Source organism: Desmodus rotundus, chromosome 11 (assembly GCF_022682495.2).
Source record: "Desmodus rotundus isolate HL8 chromosome 11, HLdesRot8A.1, whole genome shotgun sequence".
NCBI classification, from domain to species: domain Eukaryota; kingdom Metazoa; phylum Chordata; class Mammalia; order Chiroptera; family Phyllostomidae; genus Desmodus; species Desmodus rotundus.
The window spans coordinates 56785763-56795243 of NC_071397.1; the positions used below are offsets into that span (position 1 = coordinate 56785763).

Consider the following 9481-nt stretch of genomic DNA (forward strand, 5'->3'; position numbering starts at 1 on the left):
AAAGTTTAATCATAAAATTTTTATTGTTTATGCTATTACACTTGTCCCAAATTTTCCCCTGGACTCCCCTTCCTACAGTCAATCCCCACGGTGCTGTTCAAGTCCATGGGTGGTGTGTGTATGCTCTTTGTCTAATACTTTCACCTTCTTTCATTCAGTCCCAATGTCTCCCTTCCCCTCTTACAGCTGTCAGGCTGTTCCTTGTTTCTATGCTTCTGTTTCTATTTTGATCATTAGTTTATTTTGTTCATTAGATTCCAGTTAAGTGAGATTACATGGTATTTGTCTTTCATTGCGTGGCTTATTTTTAATTTAGCATAATACTCTCCAGTTCTATCCATTCTGTCGCAAAAGTTAAGAATTCCTTCTTTTTTTACTTCTGCATAATATTCCATTGTGTAAATGTACCATAGCTTTTTTATCCACTCATCTACTGATGGATATTTAGGCTGTTTCCAATTCTTGGCTATTGTAAATAACATAATAGCTATGTAATAACTAGTTAACACTGTAAATAACTATGATCATAAAGATGCATATATTCTTTTGAATTGGTGTTTTGGGATTCATTGCATATATTCCCAGAAGTGAAATCACTAGGTCAAAGGGCAGATCCATTTTAATTTTGTGAGGAAATTCCATACCATCTTCTAGAGTGGCTGCACCAGCCACTCTGTATTCCCAACAACAGTACACCAGGGTTCCCTTCTCTCCACTCCACATCCTTGCCAGCACTTGTTAATCCAGATCATTAGAAATTTCTTCTTGTCTGATATAGGGCCTTTTTACATTTTTGTTAGTCTCATTGCCTCCAATGAGGCAGATTCTTTAACAGCTTTCATCACTTGCCCTTCAAGATTGTAACTATGGTAGAATAGGATAAGCCTAACTGGGGAGCAATATTGCAGATTTCATCTTCATAATCTTCACATCATTTTAATTTTAATTCTCAGTCAATCACTCAATGTGGACTCTTATTTTTTTCAATGTAGAGTCTTACTGACATCATCAGCAGTGGATTTTGTGTACATAGGAGCCAAAGTGAACAAAACAACAGATTAAATAAGCAAAAGAGAAAATGATGCAACTGAGAGACCTGGGAAACATGAGATGCCTGAAGCTGTTGATGGTATAAAACGTATACAGTTTTACATCAAACTTTTTGTTTTAAGTAGAAAGAGTATACTCTAAAATAATAATAAAAATGTAGTATAATAAATCCATAGATCAGTAACATTGTCATCTATTACCATTACCAAGTACTGCACACTGTACATAATTATACATGCTATACTTTTTTATCTGACTGGAAGCACAGTTAATTGGTTTACACCTGCATCACCACAAACACACGAGTAGTGCGCTGCATTGTAACATTGTGATCACCTCGGTGTCACTAGGCAGTAGGAATGTTTCAGCTCTATTTTTGTCTCATGTGACCACTGTCGTATATGTGGTCCAATATTAACCAAAATATTGTTGTATAGTGCATGAATGTACAACAATAGGAGCAGAGTTTAGTAAAAACATTATTCTAATATTCCATAACTCTTAAATTAATGCCAAACTCACATTATTATTACATGTACTGCTTTCCTTGAACAACACAATGGAGAACTAGAAATTGAGTGTGAAGCATGGAGCTTGTCAGCATAGGTTGGAAGCCTGTGTCTCTCACTAATTAGATGACCTTGGGCAGGTTACTAAACATCTGTGATAATAATAGTAACTTATGCCTAGGAATGTTGGAAAACAAATCAGTTAACACTTTTAAAGGGGTTAGCACTGAACACAAACTAAGTGCCAGTAAGTATCATTATTAATTATCACCATAAAAGTCCAAGGCCTATTGAAATTGCATGACTGGCTTGCTCCCCTGGGGGTGAGAAGGAGAATTGAACAAGTCTCAAGCTTTATGACTTTGGAGTAGATAAGTGTTGTGCCTGCATTTATTATCTTCAGTGGAAAATAAATGGTGATCTGTAGTAAAATCCAATCAACTTTTATTATTTTATGAAGGTATCTTCAATAGACTCCTTATTTTGAAGAGAAGCTGAAACTGAAAGTTGGATTTTTTTTTTAAATCAAAAGAGACTTCTCAGAGGAATATGCCAAATGTGATGCTGATTTTCTCACTGAGGTATGTATGATTTAGGTACTAAAGAAGGATATTACATTTACATAAAACAAAAAGCAAAGGACTTAATTTGCTAATTTCTTTCCCCTATAAAATAGGTAAACATAAATTCTACATCATATTTGACAAAGAGTCAGTCAAGGGTCATCTTGGCTTCCTTCTGTATCTTACTCCCTTAGGTAGAAAGTCAAACTTCCCTTTCTGTACTCTTCCATCACTCTCTACACAGTATAATTTAATAGTTTTTATTTTGGATTTATGTTATGTATAATAAGGGATACAATAGTGTCTCTAGTCTAGAGAGATGATTTTTTTTAAAAAAGTAAAACATCTTTCTTTGAGAAGTCCGCTACATTAATTGGGTGATAGCTATTCATATCTCCATTTGCATTTGTTTTATTTATTTTTTTCTTCAAATATTATTCTTATTACACCATATTGACATTTTCTGAAGTAGTCACATTTATAGTAAATGAAATACATTATGGCAAATAAATTTTGAGTATAGGCTGATAAAAGGCTAAGTGCATTTTGGATAAGAAAATTTATAGAGCAAAGTTATAAATTCACCATTTTACTCATGAAATCTAACATATAAGTGAGAAATTAAAAATTAGAGCCCTATACTCAATATTTTTCTTTTAATTTAACATCATAGTTATTGGTGTTACTGAAAGCAAATATGGTAATTGGAAACAATATTAACCAACTTAATATTTTTTGCATTTTTCAAAAAGAGTGATTCTATAAGGAAATTTTCAGAAGTATGTTTAATCTGAATAATATTTTACCATATAGAATTAACATATATTTTAGTGTGAAATGAAGTCTTATTAAGAAGTTTTTCATTGTATGTTTTAGTTGTATAATTTATATAATGTAAAATGCACAGAACCTAAATGTCCTCTTTCCTAAGACTTACTATCTATGTAACTCCATGTAACTACCAACCAAAACAAGAAGTAGGATATTTCCACCACTCAGAATGTTCTTTCATGCCCTTTGTAGCCAATCTGAGCCTTCTGTTCCTACTTTGAACCACTGGTAGCTCCTTTTTTCAGAACAATGTTTTTGTGAGATTTGTTCAACTTTTTGCCTGTATTAATAGTTGATTTTTGTTGATGAGTTGTAGTCCATTGTATGCATATATCAAAATTTGTTTTTTCATTCACCTGTTTTTAATTAAATTTATTGTGATAATATCAGTTGATAAGATTATATAGGTTTCAAGTGTACCATTCTATGATACATTATCTGTATGCTGCATTATACATTTGGGTAGTTTCCAGTTTGGTACTTTTAAATTTAAGATGTTAGGAACTTTACTGTACAAGATACTGTGGGGGCATATATTATTATTTCCTTTTTCCAAAATACCTAGAATGAGAAATGCTAAATCATCTTGTATGTACAGTTAATATTATAAGACACGGCTAAACAATTCTTCAAAGTGGTAGTATTTTACAGTTCCGTCAGCAATTCATGAGATTTTTAGTTCTACAATGCATCCTTATCAACACACATTGTCATTTTTTTAAATGTGTCATTTTATTACAGAAGAATGAAATAATCTAAAATGCCCCAAATTAACCTATATTTTGTACTATTAGTTTTTATGTCATTAAAATAAATTTCTAATACAGCTATTACTATTACTAACCCTGAAATATTTTAATTATATCTTGCTTAGTACTCACTGATCAACTCCCTACCCTCTCCAACAAAAGCATTACTTATTGAAGGCTACTATGTTCAGGTTGAATTGAATTTTGATAATTTTCACATCTTTTTCTTTCAAAAATATTTTTCCATTTGAATACTATGTCTATTAATAATTAATGCATAATGAATAATAAATTCAATAATTAGCTTTAAATTAGATACAGGGTTTTCATGATATCATTGCATAAATATTTCATAAGAAATTAAAATGAAGTTTGCATCTTAATACTCTGCATAATATTATTTCAGAAACATTAAAAGTAAATTTTTAAAAGTCAAATTGTACAGTAGAATATTTAGGGTTCTTTACCACTTGAATCGTTAAATATATTCTTTCCTATACTGAAAGGGTCAAATTTGATTAATAATTAAAATACCTTGTATATTGTATCTATTCGACTCATTCTAACTACTTTACCACTGTAACATGTGCAGCAGGAGAAAGAAATACCCTGTGTGGCTTCCTGTAAGTGGCAGAAAAACAAATAAATAAATGCAATGGGATGAAAGGGAAATAATAATTCTCACAATTATTGAAAAACTAACCCTTTGTGTTTAGAATATAGTAGCCATTCTAAAGCTAACCAGAAACCTTAATAAGTCATACAAATGTTCTCTTTGTGACTTGAAGAATAGCATATATGTACAAATAACATATCTTCCATTTCAGTATTCTTAAGTGTTAAGCTTGAACTATTTCTTTAAAATTTTTTAAAATTATTGTTCAATTACAGTTGTCTCCATTCCTCCCATTACTCTGCCCTTCCCTGTCCACCCCCCACATTCAATCCTCCCCCTATGTTGTCTTTGTCCATGGGTCCCTTACTCATGACCTTCCACCCAAATTGTCTGTCACGTTTTTCACTATGACATTTATACTCCACCTTTAAGATTTATCTCCATAAGCTGCATTACTTACATAAATCCTTTCTTGTTTCCCTATGCAAGGTTCAGTCTATGCTCTAAATATATATAACACACATTGCTGTGATATACAAATATGTATATTTATATAAGAAATACATAAATACAAATATGTATTTGATGTAAATTACTATGCTGTATTTTTATTAGTTATCTACACATACCTTGTTTCTTCAAATTGTTTGCTATTCCCTTTGCATACTTTTCAGGGTTGAACATAGAGCTTTCTATGTGTGGGTAAAAAGCACTCATACTAAAGAACATATAGAGCAATTTAGCTTACTTTTTCTGTGAACAGAAGAGACAGACACAGTTCCTAGAAGGCAATGTATCTTAACCAAAGTTTCAAGTTGTCTACATGAGCAAATAAAGTACGGGCAAAAAGACAAAGAATTAAAATGCAGTTGAAAGAGTGGATGGTATTCAGAAGATTGCCAGGGAAAACTTTAAAAAGTGTCAAAACTCTAACAGGTACAACTTCACTCAGGTGAGAGGTCTCTGACAATAATAAATACTCAAAGTAAGGAATGGGCTGACTCACCTTACCACAAAGTTGGAATTCATCAGTTTTCCAATTAATAAGGAAATTAATTAATTAAGCTAAAAATGTTTATATAAGATTTATACTTTAGCATTATCATTCATATGACATTTCTAATTCATGTGAAGGCAGAAAGCAAGTCATAAACTATTTTAGCGTCTTTAACAGATCAGAGTATATTGATTTATAGGTAGAATAGTTACGTGGAGATAATCATTTTATGCCAACCACTATCCATCTTCTATACATAAAAAAATGAATAAAACCCCATGACACTGAAATAATTATTTTGTTTTTTCTGCCTAGAGCTATTTACTAGAGAGAAGAATATGTTATAAATGTGTTTTACATGTATTCCAGCAATGAGATTTTAGAAATTAAAGGGCCCCATTTTAGGACAATTTTTATGTAATGGGCCTTGCTGGCAGAACTCTAGGGAAATTTTGGATATTAGATCATTTTTTTTTCTCCCAAGATAATGTCATTTTAGTGTGCAACTCAATTTTTCATACATTATGGGTATAGAGAAACATTTATTTTCATGATTTCAAAGGGATGCTAACCATGGGTTGATGAACAAGGAAAGATATTTTGTCCTCCCTAGGTTTTAGGATCTAGATACTTAGTTTCCCTTATCAATGTTTCTTTTGATATGACTTATTAACCCAGAGAAAGTGAACCACAAGTCAATTATGTTGACTTCAGAATGATAAGACTATATTATTTAGTTATACCTAGTCAAGGCATTAACTATTTAGCGCTTCATACTTTCCCCTCCTTCCTTCTCCTTACAAGTAGATTGTGGAATGGGTCCTTCCCATGTATGACAGGAACCTACAGAACAGTTCCGTGAAAATCTGTTCAATGTGTTCCACCAAAGTTAATGAACTTCATTTTCACCAGTTCCTTAGGAATTACTAAGATATTTGACATTGAAAGGTTTTTGTGAAAATACCTTAGTCATATGAATGATCTTTTTTATGTAAAAATGAACCAAATCTCTTCTTTCTCAGTTGTACATGCTTGAACACACACTCATTAACTTATTAAAAGTAAGCTATAAAATGTAAGCTTAGCTTTGGCCATTATTACCCTTGGAAACTACTAACATTTTATTTTTATAATCCTAATGAATTGCCTACTGTTTTTTTTAAATCTATTTGATCTTCCTTTCAGATTTTGACTAAGTATTAGCTTTCCCAGAAATTTTGAAGCCTTCCTCTGCAACACTCTCTTAATAACTAACAAGTGTATCGTATCATTCCTGTCCTCTCTGTAAATTCTGACAATCACTAACTCTTCACTCTCGTCTGTAATGCATTGTAGCATGAAGGCTAAGAATTTAGACTCCAGAATGAGAAATGCATGTTATCACACCTCAGATCCCTTCACTTGCTACTTCTGTGTTTCTGCCATTAAAAAACAGGAGGAAAACATGTGCTAGGTGATAGGTGATAGATGATAGATAGGTAGATATAAGACAGATGATAGATGATACATACATATATACACACAAAGATGATAGAATAAATGAAAGAATGAATAACTATGTACATGAGAGTAAGAGAAAGTCACTCATTCTTTAGGGACAATGAGTTAGTGTTAGTTCATCAGAATATTTTATTGGAGAATTACTACATGCAAATTACATATTCGGTTGTGTATAGAATAAAATTAGTGAGAGAAACCATTGGCATTTCTGCCTTAAGCTGATAATTTATCAGACAATATTCTTAGAGAAAGAAACGATACTGCCTAACCCAAATTAAATTTCTCATTTTAAAGTTTTTACATTTAAATGTTTTCAAAACAATTCTAAAATATAGTAATTTTGGCTCTCATTTCTGAACCTTTTACATTATATGCTGAACATGAAGTTCTGTAGGGCTGCTATTAATTTAGATTGGTTACCTTGGAAACAGAGGCTCCTTTTTTTTTTTTTAACCCATCACTAGTGTCATCTGTTTCCATAAAAAGAAAATTATGATGGGGTTTTAAAAATGTGAAGTGCATTTCCCTCCTGTTTATCATTTTGGAGAATTGTTAAAGCATAAAAGATTGAGTAGCAAATAATAATTAACAACAAATATAGATGTCTTTGATAAAAACAATCCTCTAGTTACTTACTCCTCAGATCTCTGAAAGACAATAGCTGTTTGTTAAAGATTTATGTCTGTGGGGCTATCTCCATTCATTTTAAAATCAAAAGTACTCATATACTGACAGGCTTGAAAGTAGTGAGAGCTCTATACACTTTACTAAATGGAATTGAACTTCAGTAGACACTGAATTCCTATAATCTTGTTACTAAGTAATAACAACAACAACAACAATAATAATAAATAGATTGGAGGAAAATATATTATTATTGACCACTTCTATATTTAAGGTGGTAATTTTGTCAAAGTAAAAAGACAAAGATTCTAGAGATGACTAAAATTTTTGGCTCCCTTTAAGTATTATTTAATTTATATGTGTAGTATATTTTGAGGAATGATAGTATATACAAATTATTTAATAAAGTGACAAATCTTTATAATTAGAAAATGGAGGCCAAATCAATGGGTTTGGTTTTAGAAACTATGGGTTTGATGCCTAGATCTTTGACATAGCAGCAGTGAAATATTGGAAAACAATTTTAAGCTAAAAATTTAAAACTTAAATTCTGTTTTATGATTTTTAGAAATAAACCCTACACTACAGAATTAATTTTATATGGAATTTCATAACATACATATAAAAGATAGAATGCTCTGAGCAGAGCGAGGCGGTGGCTACCAGCGCCCAATTTAATTCTGAAGGAACTCAAGATGACCAGTTCTAATGAGTTCATGCTGAACCAGCCACCTGACGTCAGCAACCCCTCGGTGAAGTTCAGCCCCAACACCTCCCAGTTCCTACTGGTCTCCTCCTTGGAGATATCGGTGTGACTCTACTATGAGCTGGCCAGCTCCAGGCGGTTCGAGTACCAGCACACCCACGCTGCCCTGGACCGTGCCTTCTATGATCCAGCACACGCCTGGAGTGGGGGATTAGATCATCAACTGAAAATGCACGATTTGAACAATGATAAAGAAAATCTTGTTGGAACCCATGATGCTCCTATCAGATATGTTAAATACTGTCCAGAAGTAAATGTGATGGTTACTGGGAGTTGGGATCAGAGAGTTAAATTGTGGGCCCCCAGGACTCCTTGTAATGCTGGGACCTCCTCTCAGGTGTATAACTTTTCAGTGTCTGGAGGCAGGCTGATTATGGGCACTGTGGGCCGCAGGGTGTTGGTGGGGGACCTACAGAACCGGTTGTGTGCAGCAGCGCCAGGAGTCCAGCCTGAAGTGTCAGACTCGCTGCATACGAGCATCTATTTCCAAACAAGCAGGGTTATGTATTAAGCTCTATTGAAGGCTGAGTAGCAGTTGAGTACTTGGACCCAAACCCTGAGGTACAGAAGAAGAAGTATGCCTTCAAGTGTCACAGGCTAAAAACATAATATTGAGCAGATTTACCCAATCTGCTTATACTTATAAACAGATGTTTTGTAAATATTTGGGATCCATTTAACAAAAAGTGACTGTGCCACTTCCATCTGTACCCCACCAGCATCGCATCACTTGCCTTCAGTAACGATGGGACTGCACTTGCAATAGCATCATCATATATGTATTAAGTAGATGACACAAAACATCCTGAAGATGGGATCTTCGTTCGGCAAGGGACAGATGCAGAAACAAAACCCAAGTCCACGAGTCATCTCGTGAAAGTGCTTTCTCTATGGAAAGATTTGTTTTCCTGCTCACAAATACATTCTTATCCCCTAAGGGATGCATTATAGTCGTTGTGGATAAATTGCTCAGTACATGGACTTCTCTGTTTTCTGTCAGACAAAACTTGCCTGTGCTTTCTCGTAGTCTTTGTGTAGGATGGGGAGTCTTGATGTCCTTGCGCAGTGGTTGGAAGAATTGTTTTCCCAGAAAGCTCAGTTGCTTTTTCTGAGCAGCTTGAGTTCTTTTTGTAAAATAATCTGAATCTGTTATGTTCATACTGTCTAATAAGTCGAGATTCAGAACCCCTAAAAATATATACATATAAAAGATATTATATGACATGAAAATTATACATATCTAAGTGAATAAAACTGGACATATAGCTTCTACCAG

At 33.3% G+C, this 9481-nt stretch overlaps 1 pseudogene; it reads left to right on the forward strand.

Annotated features, from left to right (window-relative positions):
* Nucleotides 1-8134: 8134 nt before the first annotated feature.
* On the forward strand, nucleotides 8135-9156 carry LOC112297215 (mitotic checkpoint protein BUB3 pseudogene; annotated as a pseudogene).
* The last annotated feature ends 325 nt before the right edge of the window (nucleotides 9157-9481 follow it).